The following is a 17,095-nucleotide window of genomic DNA, read 5'->3' on the forward strand; positions in this document are numbered from 1 at the left end:
GTCATAATGATCCTGCTCTTCAATTTTGTTCAGGTTTGAACCTGACAACCAAAGACACCTGCGATTACAATGGCTCATTTTGGCTTTTTCATTTTTGACAAGGCGGCACTATACATTAAATGAGTGCTTATGGGATGGGTTGCCATAGCCCCTGAATGCCAACATACAAAAATATTTGGTCATCCTAGGCCCTACAGTTCTCAAGTTATTCACAGAAAACTGTGTCTGGCGATACAGGCCAGTTCACTAAATGTTCATATAAATGAATTACTGTAATTGTGTGGCCCCCCAAGAATGGAGTTCTACAAGACTTGGCATGCATTCCGAGGGTACACACACTTTCACACACATGCAAGTACACACACACTCACACACACACACAAAGACACGCATACACACACGCAAACGCACCTGCAAGCACACACACAAACACTCACACACATTCACACCAAGTGAGCATACACACACACAGAAACATAAAACACACACACAAATCCAGGCCAGCAAACATAGACATACAGGCAGTAGAGCTTCATTTTGTAAACAGGCTTGAAAGTATAAGTACCAACCCAAGTAGGCCTACTGTACACACAACTTATATTTGATTATGTCATTGGGGCACAAATGGCACCATTTTCTAAGATTGACTCATTTACAGTAGACAGTATTTCCTTGTAAAGAAAGATGTGATTTGATAGACTGCACCAACAAGATCAACGTTACAGTAACGCAAACACTACGCCTGTTACAATGCTAGGGTTGGACACATCTCTCATGAGAGGCCTGAAACTCTTTTATTAAGTGAGTCTAGAAGCCAGGCTACATTTGTACCTACCTTTTTACTTTTACGCCTATTACTCCTTTTAAACTTGTCCAGAGTGTCAATGTGGCCTCAGTGTATAAAGGATAACATTTGAATTAGTTCAATTTGAACAATGAAATTAAAAGAGGCACTATTTCACCATCTCTCCCTGTATGCTGATGACATGCTTCTGTATATTTCTAAGCCACAGACATCAATTCCATCTCTCTTGTCATTAATAGAATGGTTTGGATCTATTTCTGGATTTACTGTAAATTTGGATAAAAGTGAAATTATGCCCATCACAGATACCTATGACAAAGAGTTCATTGAAGGTATACCCTTCAAAAAAGCATACAACAGCTTCACTTATCTTGGTATGATTGTTACAAAAAATCCAAACAACCTGTTAAAGACAAACTGGCAAAAGCGGATTGACAAACTTAAACAAAATATTGACTTCTGGAAGTCCCTCCCTATCTCTTTGGTGGGAAGGGTCAATGCTGTCAAGATGGTTGTGTTGCCCCAATTTCTTTTTCTCTTTCAAGGAGTCCCATTTTACATACCACAATCATACTTTAAGCAACTAGATTCAATAATCACGCCCTTTCTATGGAGCTATAAAACAGTGCGTATAGCAAAAAAACATCTGTGTAAGCCAAAGATGGAGGGAGGCTTTGGTCTACCTCTTTTTAAACTTTATCATTGGGCCACTCAATTGTCCACCATTGCTTGGTGGAAGAATGGCCCTACAGCCGACTCAGATGATTGTCCAGCCTGGTTAACATTGGAACGGTCCTTATGCAGGAGCACATCACTTCCAGCCCTTTTAAATAGTCCCACCAAAGTAAACAAAACAGCTTACAGAGGCAGTACTATCATAGGTAACACCCTGAAAATATGGGGTCATATCAAGCGATACATTAAAGCTCCTCATGCTTATTTGGATAGCCCAATATGCAATAATCATGCCTTTACTCCTGGCATGAGTGACTCTGTTTTTTTATTGTGGCAACAGAGGGGGATCAGTGACTTAGATTCACTGTACATAAATGGTACTTTTGCTTCTTTTGCTCAGCTTCAGAGCTTGTATGGCATCCCAGGGTCCAATCTATTCAGATACTTTCAAATACGTGAATTCGCCAAAAAGCATACACCTAATTACCCAAACAAACCTTGCCATGACACTCTCAATTCCATCAATTCATTTGATCCTGTCAGTCAAGGGGCGGTCTCATATTTCTATCAGATTTTGCTAAAGCTTACGCCTAAGGATTCCTCTTCACATAGACAGGCATGGGCCAGTGAGTTAAATGAGGAAATAGGAGAGGGGTTTTGGGAACAATGTCTGGAAAATATTAATGGTTGTTCAGTGAATGTCCATCATAACTTGATACAGTTTAAGACACTACACCGTCTGTACTATTGTAAGACCAAGGTGCATAAGTTTGACCCATCTACATCCCCACTTTGTAACAGATGTAAAGTTTCAGAGGGAACACTTGCTCATACTTTTTGGTCTTGTACAAAGTTGTCTTCTTATTGGTCTGACATTTTCCAATGTTTTTCTGGTGCTTTTAAGAAGAACTTTCACCCTGACCCGCTTGTTGCAGTCTTGGGAGCGACAGGGGCTTTACTTTTGGCTAATACGTATCAAGCTCAAGCTGTTTCTTTGGGTATGGTTGTGGCGAAAAAAATTATTCTGCATATGTGGAAAAGTGACTCTGCTCCTAGCTATGAAATGTGGTTAAGGGAAATGGGGAATATTCTAAGCCTTGAAAGGATCAGATATCACAACATTGATAAGTTGAAATACTATGACAAGATCTGGAACCCTCTGCTACTGTACATTAAGGGCGATGTCTGACGAACTCCTATTGCTGTATATTTTTGTAAACCTTGACCATTGTTTTCTTTTCAATTTATTTTTCCATTTGTGTACTTTGTACTGATTACATTCATGACCGTGATGACTGTTTTGTCAATATGTGCTATGTTCTGTCTAAAACTAAAATAATAAAAACATTTATAAAAAAAAAAAAAAAAGAGGCACTATTTTTAAGATAATGAATTTTATTCCAAAATATTCTGTGTATAATGGAATGTATTATTAAGCCTAAATTGGCCTACTGAAAAGATAGGGGATTCAGTGGATTCAGGTGCTGAGGTCGTGATGTTTCTGAGGTCGGGATGCCACTCAGGTGAAGGATGGCAGCAGTGAGCAAAGGAGGCGGCCAGCAAAATGGACAGACCATAGCTGTAGTGGGTCATTCCCCAGAGTCGGTGCAGGCTAGGGCTGAGCTCTATTGTCCTCACGGGGTCCTGCTGGTCTTCCATGAAGGGCTCTTCTAGAACCAAGTCTTGGTGGCTTCACATCAGGGGATCAGGCTCCTCAGGACACCTCAGGTGATGACTTGGGAGTTCAGCTTTGGAGTCTTCATTGGATGACCAGGAGCTCCAGAGCTTTAACTAGTTCATCTAGTCCCCAGTCTGCCTCTACACGAGGGGTGCAGGGCTGGGTCCCGCTAGCCTCCCACTCCATCGGCTCCTCCTCATCAATCTCCAATCCTGTGGACACAGAATTTAGGTCCAACAGAGACTGAGCCATGCTGGCCGCCAACTCCATCGGCTCCTCCTCGTCAAGTTGCAATCCTGCACACGCAGAATTTAAGTCAAATAGAGGCAAAGCCATGCTGGCCTCCCATCCGACTGGTTCCATTGGTCCTTAGGTTTAAAAATGGCAAAATCGGTACAATACAAAATTGCTGTGCAGTAGTCTTCAAACAGAAGTAGAGTTTAGAGTGGTAGAATCTACAGTTTTTTGACAAAAGGTGGCCATCATAGATATATGGTGGCCATGGTGAAGATGTCATAATCACTAGGTGATGATGTCATAAAGACATCCATTTCTTTCAAATTCTCTGACCTAACAATAACCGAAGATCCGTAACAAAGATCCGCTTTAACCCTCTCTGTCCGTAATACCTTTTTTTTCGAACTGTCTCTGCAATAACAAAGATTATGAATGGTGGAGTAAGGTAGTAGTAGTAGTAGTAGTAGTAGTAGTGGTAGTAGTAGTAGTAATAATAATAATAATAATAACAATACATTTTATTTTAATGGGCATTGAATAAACAAAGTTGTGTTGTCCTCTTGCTTTGTGCACTGGTGGTCGTGTTGGAACAGGAAGTGGCCATCCTGAGCTGGGCTTGACCCCTTAGTTCCAGTGAAAGGAACTCTGAATGCTTCAGCATCAACCAAGACATTTCGGACAATTCCACACTCCCAACTTTGTGGGAACAGTTTGGGGATGGCCTCTTCCTCTTCCAACATGACTGTGCACCAGTGCACAAAGCAAGGTCCATAGTATATAAGTGTATATACTTTTTTGATCCCGTGAGGGAAAATCGGTCTCTGCATTTAACCCAATTTAACCGAATTAGTGAACACACACAGCACACAGTGAACACACAGTGAGGTGAATCACACACTAACCCAGAGCAGTGAGCTGCCTGCCCAACCAGCGGCGCTTGGGGAGCAGTGAGGGGTTAGGTGCCTTGCTCAAGGGCACTTCAGCCGTGGACTGGTCGGGGATCGAACCGGCAACCCTCCGGTTACAAGCTCGAAGCCCCAACCAGTCGACAAAGATGACAGAGTTTGGTGTGGATGAACATGACTGGCCTTCAGAGTCCTGACCCCAACCCAATAGAACACCTTTGGGATGAACTTGAGCGGAGACTGAGAGCCATGACATCAGTGTGTGACCTCACAAATACCCTTCTGAAAGAATAAACACACTCCTAAACCTTGTGGAGAGCCTTCCCAGAGGAGTTGAAGCTGTTATAGCTGCAAAGGGTGGACTGACGTCATATAAAACCCTATGGATTAAGAATGGGATGTGATTGAAGTTAATATATGAGTCAATGCAGGTGAGAAACTTTAATTGGCACACAACAATGTTGGTGCTATTTTGGGTGGTTAGTGGTTAGAGGGGGGGGGGGGGGGTTAGTAGGATGGGATAAGATAAAATAAAATAAATAAAATAAATAGAGTTGCAAATCTTCAGGAGTCTGATGGCTGAAGGATAGAAGCTGTTGTTGAAGTGCACCGTTCCAGTCTTCAGAGATCTGTAGCGTCTACCAGAGGGCAGGAGTTGGGATAGATCATGGCTCGGATATGAGGTGTCCCCGATGATCTTGGTTGCTCAGTTCAAGCTGCGTTCAGCAAACAGAGAGTGGACTGATGGAAGGTCAGTCACAACCAGTGATGTTGGAGGCTTTGGTGACAACTCTCTCTAATTTCCTCTTGTGACTGTCAGAGCTTCCATACCAGACGGTAATTGAAGATGAGATGAGGCTTTCAGTGATGGCTTTGTAGAAGAGCACCAAAAGGGTTTTGTTGACATGGAACTTTTTCAGCTGTCTTAGGAAATAAAGTCTCTGATTTGCCTTTTTGATAAGGTGGGTGGTGTTAATGTCTGATATGTGAGCCAAGAAATGTAAAGGAGTCAGTCAAGGTTATCGGCTGTTCACAAATAATAGACGGGGCTTTGGTGTTAGGCCACCTTCTCATGTCCACAATCATTTCTTTAGTCTTTGAGGTGTTGGATGGATGAATTACTCCAGGTTCAGCAATGCCTGGCCTGAGGAGTGGATTTAGATCTACCATCAGAAGAACTGGCCAAGTCTGGGGTCACTCGTCAGGCTCTTATTTACAGCTCATCTTTTTTTTTTTTTTTCGCTGTTGCATATTTTATTTCTGTAGAGAAAAAAAAATCCAAAATCATTATGGCGTTTTTTTTGTATTGTTTAGCAATTGCTGCTTCTGTGTAATTCTGTTGTTCCTTTCCTTTGCATGTCAAGGTCTAGAGTGAAAAAAAAACACTGCCACATTTAACTCTTAAATTAAACGTTTTATTCATTGTGTACACTAAAAGTAAATGTACACACTTATATTCTGAAAAGAAACCCTGGCATGTACCTACGTCTGTACATGCTCTTCAAGTGACTCGTTTCCCATAGGAACTCCCCCATACATTGTACAGGCCATTCATCTGCAGCCACAGAGAACCATGACGGTATACAGAATTTGGCTCATTATATCAACACTCACATCAAACAAAATGAAATTCTTGCAAGAAAACTAAACACATAAGCACCATTTGAATTTCATATCACCACTTTATGTAAAATATTGCAGTCTTTGTGTTTCTATTTCTATTGTAATTTTCACAGACTGCTCCCATAATTTCTGCAGTAATCAACTGACATTTGTTGCAACAAAAGTTTTTGCAGAAATAAAGAAAAATAGAATTACAATTATCAATGTGATGTAAGTGAATATACTCTAAACAAATCAAAAACATTGGAACAAAACAAAAGTAAAAAAAAATTCTATTGAGCAAAAACATGTTTTCTTGTATGTGTGTGTGTGTGTGTGTGTGTGTGTAGGAACAAAACAAAAGTAAAAAAAAAATACTGGAGAAATTTCTATTGAGCAAAAAACATGTTTTCTTGTATGTGTGTGTGTGTGTGTGTATGTGTGTGTGTGTGGCAGAGGTGGGGTGGGGGCTTTATGGATTCTGCCCTCTGATCTGGCCACACATTCTCCTCAACATTGTAGGTGATGTCCTCTCTGGCTATAGGCAATGGGAAAAATATCACCTTGTGTGCCATACGCACCCTTGAACTGACCCCACTGATGGCCACTTCCTGTTCCAACATGAATGTGCATCAGAGCACAAAGCAAGGTCCATAGAGACATGGATGACAGAGTTTGGTGTGGATGAACTTGACTGGCCTGCACAGTCCTGACCTCAACCCAATAGAACACATTTGGGATGAATTTGAGCAGACTGAGAGCCAGTCTCTTGGCCCAACATCAGTGTGTGACCTTACAAATACGCTTCTGAAAGAATGGTCAAAAATGCCCATAAACACACTCCTAAACCTTGTGGAAAGCAATGTGTTATAGCTGCAAAAGGTGGACCAATCTCATATCAAACCCTACAGAATAGGATGTGACTGAAATTCATATGGGAGTCAAGGCAGGATCCAATACTGTCAATAGTGTACATGACCGCTTACTTTGCCATGTACCATTGAACTAACTAGGCTACTACGGCAAGATTAGTAAACAAACGTTACATTGCATTGGGAGTCACCACTAGAGGTCTCTCTTTCCTTAGACAGAACATCACAAGTCCACAGATATCAGAGGCATGTCTTCTGTGAAAGAGAAATTGCAATGAACCTCATTACAGCTACAATATGATCCTATGACCTAGTAGGTTTGGAGATTTTCCTCAAGTAATTGTGAGCGGTGTTGTGGCACACTGACTATTACCCTCAAGTAAGTCTGAATCTGAAAGAGAAGAACTTCATGCTTTATCCATTGAGTTACATTTTGTTACTTAGCTGGTACAACTGTTGCCAGCTGGTAACTGTACAAGTCTGTAAACCTCCCTCTGTTTCACTTTAAGAAACAACTGAAGTCAAGTGTTTGGACTGGAATTGCATGTAACATTCATACTATTTCTTCACAATTAGAGTTTGACATGCATGGTGGTGTCTCGTAAGGACCTGTTCATGTTGCACAGCACTTGTGATGTAGCCTAGAAATCTAGACGCCACTAGCGGCAGCAAATGTAATTTGGCTGGCGGGGCAGTCTAGGCATGATCCATTGAGCCAGGGAGCTGAGAACCCCCAGCACCAGCGCCCCAATCACAGCGTGTATAGAGTCGGTGGGTGGGCTTAACATAATGGTGACTGACATGCGACCAGAAGTTGCGACGGTAACGCATCCTGTTATTTGAAAACAAGAAGATGATTCGTTTAGCGTTATCCTATTGCGTGGAGAGGGAAGGTTACGCATCCTGCTACTTGAAAACAAGAAGATGATTCGTTTAGCGTTATCCTATTGCGGGGAGGGAATTTGAAAGACAACTGTTTATCCCACCCCTCCGATTGAGCCCTGTCTACGGTGAGTGTCCAGACCCTACATCTTGATGTGGGTCTGGCTCGTCAGGCTACTTGTGATGACATTTTGAGTCTGTTAAGAGGCACAAACAAATCTGCCTCCATAGCATTGCTTTACAGCAGCCTGGCTGGGCTAGCCTCGAGCAGGATTAGATTAGATTAGATTAGATTCAACTTTATTGTCATTTAGCAGAGTACAGGTACAGAGCCAATGAAATGCAGTTCCTTCACACACAGAAGTGCAGAGAAGGATTAAATACCAAACTCGATAACTCAAGCTATATTGTTTCACTTTTCACATGTTAAGTTTCGGGGCCATGAGTCTTTCGAGGTTCAAGGTGTCTATTATCCCCAAGGGGCAACTTGTTAGCAGAGAAAACACATTCTTAAATACTGTAGACATAAATACAACATGAAGGTTCACCGAACAGTGGACATAAATACATCATAAAAACAACAACAACAACATCATCAACAACCCATCCACCCCATATTTTTTTCTAGAGTCGTCACTGTTGAAGATGTTGAAGAATTACTGATGGACAGAGAGAATTAGATGTGTCCTCAATTTTCCGTGGATGAGAATGTTTTGTTTCGCGTGAAATGTTGTGTTGGGGAAGCAGGGCTTTCACACGCGTTTGTAGTGGTACACCACCATGTGGCATTCTGGGCAAGTGTGCTCCACATCCATACAGGAGTCCACACAGCATGCAACCAAACCAAACAGGCAGAAGGTCACAACATTACAGATGTGTCTGGTTTCTGTCACGATGTGGGACTGACAGTAAGGACACTGCGCCTGTCCAGGGACATCAGTCAATGGTGCTACCACCACTGTTACTGCTCGTACAAAACACAAATACAGTACATATTAACAGAATAAGTACAAAAGAGTTGTACAAGTACAAACTAGTTGCATTAAAGTTGAACTCTCCTGGACCATTTCACACTCGTCACACATGGATGGAGTGATGGATGGAGGCACAGTGCCTGCTGGTCAGTTGTATTGAAATACTGGACCCCATCTGAGTCAAACAGCTCCATTCAGCACAAACCTTTTAAAGATTTATTTCTGCAAAACAATGAGACCAATGCAAATTGTTTGGGTCGAATGGGCAGTGGGTTTGGTGTGAACCTGGCCCAATGAACAGTGAAACATTCAACAGTGCCTCCGCTCACTCTTGTAAAGAAAACATCTGGAAAATGAGATGGGTGCGATATGATATGTTCCAATATGATATGTACAATTATGATAACAATGTATTATCATTCATTCGGTTTTAGAATGTAAAATGAACATTCCCAAAATACAGTTAGTAATGCATCAATAGTGCACAGCAAGCATTCTTGCTTTGATATCTGCCTATAGGAGCAAGAATACCAAACAACTCAAAGTATTCAAATGAGTAAATGTACGCAGGCCCTGAGGGTCGAAGATACCGTTAATCGCACTGTGTCACTTTTTCGCAGGTGTAATCGTAGCCAGGTAACTGTGCCATAAGGAAGTAACACTTTACTCAGTGCCACTCTAATTTGATGGTAAATAGAATTACAATGTGAATCATTCAAGACCTTTTTTCCAGAGAGAGGTACTTTGCCCCATGATAATATGAGATATAAGAGTAACTTATAAAAGGTGTGGTAAAGATCAAATGTATTGGATAAGGCTAATATCATACAGATATGGGCAAATCAATAGTTAAAGGTGAATATAGTTTATTGTAGCAGGAACTGAGCAGGAAGTTGCATGTTTGTGACAAATGAAAACCCGCCAGAGAGCTCACCACCTCTACCATCAGGATTCCATGCAGGGTTTTGTTTTTGTTTGGGGGACACGCTGCCCCCACGTTGTGTGAGTGATCAGTGTTCAGAGTTTGGGCTGCCTACTTTTACTCATGGAATGGGCAGCTAGTGGCCGTGAAGAGATGATCGCTGAATGTGACAAAATAAACTGAAAACACGTAAAATCCTGACTGTACTTTTACAATTGCATGGTTGTTAGGAACTGGTTGGACAGGATGACTCTCTTTAGACTCACCCACTTGTGGTTGCTGGTTCACTCCATATTGAGCTGGTGGAGGTTGGGCTGGACCTACAGTATAGCAGAGAGGTAATGAAATCCTAAGCTCAGGGGACATAGTCCCACCTTCCAACAAATGATGTAAAATGCATAGGAAACCTATATTGGCTACCCCACAACATAAATAGGCCTCATGGAGACATACTGGCCATAATTGTTTGAGACCTTGAGAAGCAGCTCACCTGGCTGGGCAGGATATGGGGGATATACATAAGCAGGATTTATGGGTGGTCCCGGATACGGAGGAGGAACTGGACCCCTTTCCATAATCTGACAGCTACGACTGAATTGATAAGGGTGTGAGGTTGGCTGTTACTCAAAAACTGTAATGGATTCATATACACTCACTTTCACACATTGAACACATTAAGGAAAAGGCACTTACTGTGACTTTCTGTACTTGGTCCAGGAGTAGTGTATTTAAGGACTTTAGTTGTCTACAGTATCTCTCTGAGTGCATCCTGTAACCACATGGCATATTCTGACATGAGCCGTGCGTTCTATGTAGGTTCTCATAGAAAAATAATGTTGGATGGCAGGACTAGGTCCTTCCTATTGACACCAAACACAGTAACAACACTAACAAATATATCAAAAGTGGCTTTCAGACAACATGGAAATAATAAAGGCAGTTGTGAAAGACTTCATTCAACACTAGAACTGCTGTGATGTTCTTTTTGACCTTTGATTTGAAAGTTCCATGTACAATTACTTTGTTTTAAAAGATACAGTCCTACTGCTGTTTGACTTCCTAAATACAGTACTGTATGTCTACTGTATATGGCAGGTGGTATAGTAGCCTAGTTAAGGGCTTTTAAGCCTGGAGGTAATAGCTGACTTCTGTACGCCACCCAGGGACTTTCACCCAAAGAGCTGGTTCCTTTGCACTATTCCTCCGGTTCATACTGTACATGGACACGCCAGAGACATGGCTCAATACAAAAATAAAGTTTATTAATTCATCACATTATCAATCACACACACCTCGTAAAAAGTTAACCTTCACAAAGAGGGCAGATTAGATTCCACACAGCAAAAGTTAGATAAAATTCACACAGGGATTAGATGAACTGTACAAAATGCACAAAATGTAAACACATGCACTCACTAAGGGCTATATTAACAGTATAAAAGTAGTTAGATAAGTACATACAAGATGAAATTGCACACCCACGACACACACCGACACACACACACACACAGAGAAAGGGACAGGGCTGAGGCTAACTGGCGGGAGGTCAGCAGATCACTTAAATAATCAGAGAATGCACCACAATCACACATGCTTCAGTCATGCCAACCCACAAGAAGGGCAATGATCACACTCAGTGAGAGTCAAGCAGCCACCCCACTCAAAGCTGGAAACCCGCCACCACAAGGCTGCTCCCACTGCCAGCTCTCAGCGCCTAAGCAGAGGGAAAGAGACAGGAATTACAAACAGGGCAGACTCACATACACAGCCATCCCATGCGAGTGCACGGGCGGGGGTTGGACCTTAGGGGGTTAATTGTTAATTGGGAGCACCTGTAACCAGGTGCTACTATATTAGGGGCTGTCCTAATTAGGCACTTTTCTTCTTTCATGCAGGTACCTATTTTGATTATCTCTTGCACTTGCACTCTCCTTTAGTTTATATCTCTCTTTTCTTTGTCTACTCATAAAGTCTCTTACATAATCTACTGATACCTTCATTGCATCCACACACGCACGTCACTCCCATTAATTTTCCCCTAGACACTTTCTATTGGTAACGTTGTTTAGTTTAATTCAATACATTCTTATTTACTTTATGTTGCGGTCTGTAACGAGCTGGCCGTAACACCCCCCAGTGATGGCAAAATTAACTAGAAATGTGCATCTCCATGGAGGAGCTACAAGAGTGGGCTTGCTCACCAGGGGGCAGTGATATAAACCCCTGAACAGTTCCCCATTCATTTCAATGGAGAAACGCCTCTGGTGGAGCATGGCGGAACTACAAGGGTCTAAAAACGGGAATACCGGAAAACGACAACCGGCAGCCATCCGATTTTAACAAGCCGCCTACACCGGATCGGGCCTGAGTTTTTAGTGTTTGAACCGCGTCGATAGCTCAAACGCTCTAGGAGAAGAGGCGTCTTAAAAAAAAACGGGCACAGAAGAACAATAGATGGGCTTGCCTTGCAGCAAGCCCACTAATAACTAGAAAACCACTCAGAGAGCGCAGACCTCCGCCTACATTGTTCTTCCTAGGTTGTCTTGTCGTACATTCGAACCTAAACTATTCAGATCGCCACCACGTGGCCATACCATGCCATTACACCACTAAGCTACTGTAAATACATAAATGCCCCCGGAATCCCGACGGAATTACGGATCACTCCCTGAAAATCTCATCGAAATCCATCCATTACTTTTTGAGTTATCTTGTTAACAAACAGACAAACAGACAGACAGACAAACGCCGGTCCACGATGAAAACATATACCTCCTTGGCGGAGGTAAATGAACAAAATGGAGTACCACTGAAAAACAAAAAGGCCAACACCTTGGCGATCACCTACAGGAAAAGGCCTCAAGTCAAGTGTGTATAAAACAAAAATAGCCTACACACTTACAGACAAAAGGATGACACTTATAAGCAATTAAAGCAAAATAAGAAGAACAAACAAAGTGGTGTCAGTTAGTCAAGCACATGTCAAACTCACAGCCATTCACAAAAAGGCACCCAGCTAACACAAAACTAAACTGCCACGTTGCCAGTTGGTCACGGCGACTTAACTTTCTGGCAACCTTCCTGCAATGTGGCAGCAACGTTGTCTCTATGAAGTTGAAGTCGGACGATAGCGACATTCTTGACGTAGGCCTAGCCGCTAAGTAACACAGCATCACAGCATGAGTAGCCTAGGCTACTTGAACAGTCCAACCGGTGGGGTATCACGTTAGCAAGCAAGTTAGACATACAGTAGCCTATCTACTATCTATACCGAGGCTACACAAAGCATTAACTTGGGTATTAAGTCGAGTGATTCTACTATAGCAGTTATGTGATAAATTTGTCAAACTTGGCTTTCAGCTCAAATCTGTGCACGTTCTCGGTGTTGGGGTGATGTTGGCCAATCGCGAAACGTAGAGATGCACAAGACCGTCTATATTAAACCCTATTATTAACTTATTAACATCAAAAAATCGATGGATTTTATTGTGGTGGGACGAAGTATGAAAAGAAAAACAATTTATTTCAATCATAATAATGCATGACACAGCATGACACAACATACTTTACTTGCTATGTCATGCTAGATGGCAGCATGACACAGCAAGTAAAGTGTGCTGTGTAATGCTGCCATCTAGTGGTTATGGAATATTTATCACCCATTATTATGATTGGAGACAATCGGTGAGGTGTGATCCATGCGTTTGGGTGATCCATGTAATAAATTGTGTTTTTCTTTTCATACTTCGTTCCTTTATGAATGGTGGTGTATTATTAAGGTAGCCTACCCTTTTGAATGTAATTACTCTGACATTTAAGAAATAACGTCTGCCGTTATCGGACGAAAATGTAGTTTATTATCAAAGTGAAATTGTTGCTGGCATAATTCAGCGGCGTTAGTTTGAGCACATAACAACGTTTTGTTTAGGCTACATCAATCGAAGTCAATGGGAGCCGAAAAGCGGGAAAGGGCGGTGACGGATGACATGACGGAGGTCCTGGAGTAAACGCTGGAAATCCAATTCAAAGATCAGCAACTCGGTCTCCGGATCCTCTATTCCAGTCCTGCCTGCCTCTTGGAGTGACGCTTAAGGCAACTGATAGCAGGATATCAGACAGCTTGTTCTAGTATGGCAGTCTTTATGTTACACTCTATATGCCTCTCTGCGCTCAGCGCGCTGGCAGCGTTCACATCACCATCTTTTGAATTCCTCAAGAGCGCAACGTTAATGTTGATGTTGACGTTCAGATATGTCAGTCATCAAACTTAACAGGTGTTGTTTAAGGACAGTCAAAAACATGATTATCCCCAGTTAACAGGATCCCATCGAGCTCCATAACACCGGCAAAATAAAGAAATAAATAAACAATAACATTATTATAAAATGCTAGAATAGCACTGAAAGTAGCGCCTGACAGACAAGCTACAAGAACAAAATGTTCTAGCACTGTAGGCTCGCCAATAAGTTAGTGACCGCTCCCCTGGTAAATAGCGATCCCTGGGATTTAAAGTAGGCTATACCTGCTTAAAACACCTATTATGTGAAATACGAAACCCGTTGCAATGAATGTACCATACCCTTGATGCAGAGTCTTGGTTCACGGAGTCAAGCACTGACCTGCGGCGGCGGCGGCGAGAACACTGCAAAGAAGGTAGCCTAGGCTATTCTTTATAGATCAGTGGGCGAGAGTTGGGTAAACAAACAGACGTCGCGAGCTAATCAAAGTCAAGATCGCATCCTTAGAATGCTGTCTTGCGAGTCGGGTGCTAGAGAGACATGGCTACACACCTTGCTTTACCCGCCTCCCCAGACCCAGCCGTCAAGATCACATGCAATGGAACAGCCAAGCGAGTGTGGAAGTGTCAACAGTGCACGGTTCCAGCTGCTGCTTCATTTGAACCGTGGACGCGGTGGAAATAGGCTACAGTATGCTGCGTGCCGACAGCAGTCAGTTCAGAAGGAGATGTAGGCTATCCTACTGTCGGCATCTCTGTAAAAAGGGATGTGTCAAACTGAGTGAGTTCAGGGACTACACGATTTTGTGTATTTTTTTGTTAATTTTGTGCAGCAAGAAAAACAACAAAAACAAGCAAACAAACAAATAAAAGGTAGCCTACAACTTTTTGCAGGTTTTTTTGCACATTTTGTTTGGTTATTTTTTGAGATAGTTGAACTCTGTTTTTCACCCAGCCACCAATTGACACAAAATGTGTAGTCCCTTAGCACACGAGACGTGTCATTTTAACACATCCCTTTGGATTTGGTTCTAGAAGAGCCCTTCATGGAAGACCAGCAGGACCCCGTGAGGACAACAGAGCTCAGCCCTAGCCTGCACCGACTCTGGGGAATGACCCATGTTTCACTCCAGCTATGGTCTGTCCATTTTGCTGGCTGGCTCCTTTGGTTACTGGTGCCATCCTTCACCTGAGTGGCATCACGACCTCAGAAACATCACGACCTCAGCACCTGAGTCCACTAAATCCCCTCTCTTTTCAGTAGGCCAATTTAGGCTTAATAAGACATTCCATTACACACAGAATATTTTGGAATAAAATTCATTATCTTAAAAATAGTGCCTCTTTTAATTTTATTGTTCAGATTGCTCTACAGATTTGTGAGTTATCCTATGTACACTGAGCCCTCCACGTTGACACTCAAGTTTAAAAGGAGCAATAGGAGTAAAGGTAAAAAGGAGGTGTACAAATGTAGCATGGCTTCCAGACTCACTTAATATTTTCACTTCCTGAAGAGTTTCAGGCCTCTCATGAGAGATGTGTCCAACCCTAGCATTGTAACAGGCATAGTGTTTGCGTTAACGTTGATCTTGTTGGTGCAGCCTATCAATCACATCTTTCTTTTCAAGGAAATACTGTCTACTGTAAATGAGTCATTCTTAGCAAATGGTGCCATTTGTACCCCAATGACATCATCAAATATAAGTTGTGTAGGCCTACTCAATGGGTTGACATGGCCCCTAGGCCCTATAGTTCTCAAGATATTCACAGAAAACTGTGTTCAGGAACCAAGTTTCGTGCACCCCGGTCTTTCAGTGTCCCAGGAATCCTTGACAGAAAATGACTCGTGAAAAAGAAAAAAAAACACTAAACCTATATGACCGCCATGCAGCGAACGTGCAGCGAACGCGCAGCGTTCATGGAGTGCCATACAATATATTAATTTACACCAACTGGTCTGTGGATGGCCGGACACAGTTTTCTGTGAATATCTCGAGAACCGTAAGACCTAAGAGGACCACCTTTTTTTGTATGTTGGTGTTAAGGAATTGGAAATAATAATAAAGAGTAAAGGAAAGAGCCACAGAGCAGATACGACCTCTGTTTGTCTTGCAGAGGAACTGAACTCTTTCTATGCCAGGTTTGAGACACCCACCAGGTCAGAGGTACTGTTAGAGCAAGACTGCTGCCCTTTTCAGGTATCTGTGACAGATGTGTGTAAATCTTTCAGAAGAGTGAATGCACATAAAGCTCCAGGACCAGACAACATCCCAGGGTGTGTTCTTAAGGCCTGTGCTTCTGAACTGGCAGAGGTATTTACAGACATCTTCAACCTCTCACTGCTACAGTCTGTAGTCCCCACATGCTTTAAGAGGGCCACCATCATCCCAGTCCCTAGGAAATCATCAGCGAGCTGTTTAAATGACTACCGCCCTGTCGCTCTGACCTCTGTTGTGATGAAGTGCTTTAAGAGGTTAGTCAAAGACCACATCACATCCTGTCTATCTACTGCATTAGACCCACTTCAGTTTGCTTATAGGACTAACAGGTCTACAGATGATGCTGTAGCTTTGGCCTTGAATACTGCTCTCTCTCACTTGGATCAGAACAACACACATGTACGGATGCTCTTTATCGACCTCAGCTCTGCCTTCAACACCATAATACCATCTAGGCTCATCATGAAACTGCAAGACCTGAACATCAGTCCCTCCATGTGCAGCTGGATACTAAATTTCCTAACAGGCAGGCCACAGGCAGTACGGCTAGGTAACATCACCTCCTCCAGTCTAACACTCAGCACTGGTGCTCCACATGGTTGTGTGTTAAGCCCTCTGTTGTACTCACTGTACACTTATGATTGTGCAGCCACTGACAACTCCAACACCATCATTAAGTTTGCTGATGACACCACCATAATCGGCTGCATCAAGAATGGTGATGAGTGTGCCTACAGAGCAGAGGTGGCAGCAATGATATATTGGTGTCAGGATAGCAGTCTGCTGCTCAATGTAACAAAAAACAAGGAGCTGATAGTGGATTACAGGCGGCTGCAGGGAGAAGAACACGCACCCATTCACATTGGGAGTGCAGCAGTGGAGAGTGTCAAAAGCTTCAGATTCCTGGGCATTAACATCAGTGAGGATCTAAACTTTAGATCCAGTGACACTGCCGTCATGGAAATGGAACGTCACACGTGGCTAGCCTACACTGGGCCAGTGTTTCCCAAACGTTTCTGGCTCATGGCACCCCTAAATATATCTCTCTCCATCCACACCTATTTTGAACATTTTACTCTCAACCACC

The sequence above is a fragment of the Sardina pilchardus genome, chromosome 1, assembly GCF_963854185.1.
Source record: "Sardina pilchardus chromosome 1, fSarPil1.1, whole genome shotgun sequence".
Lineage (NCBI taxonomy): Eukaryota > Metazoa > Chordata > Actinopteri > Clupeiformes > Clupeidae > Sardina > Sardina pilchardus.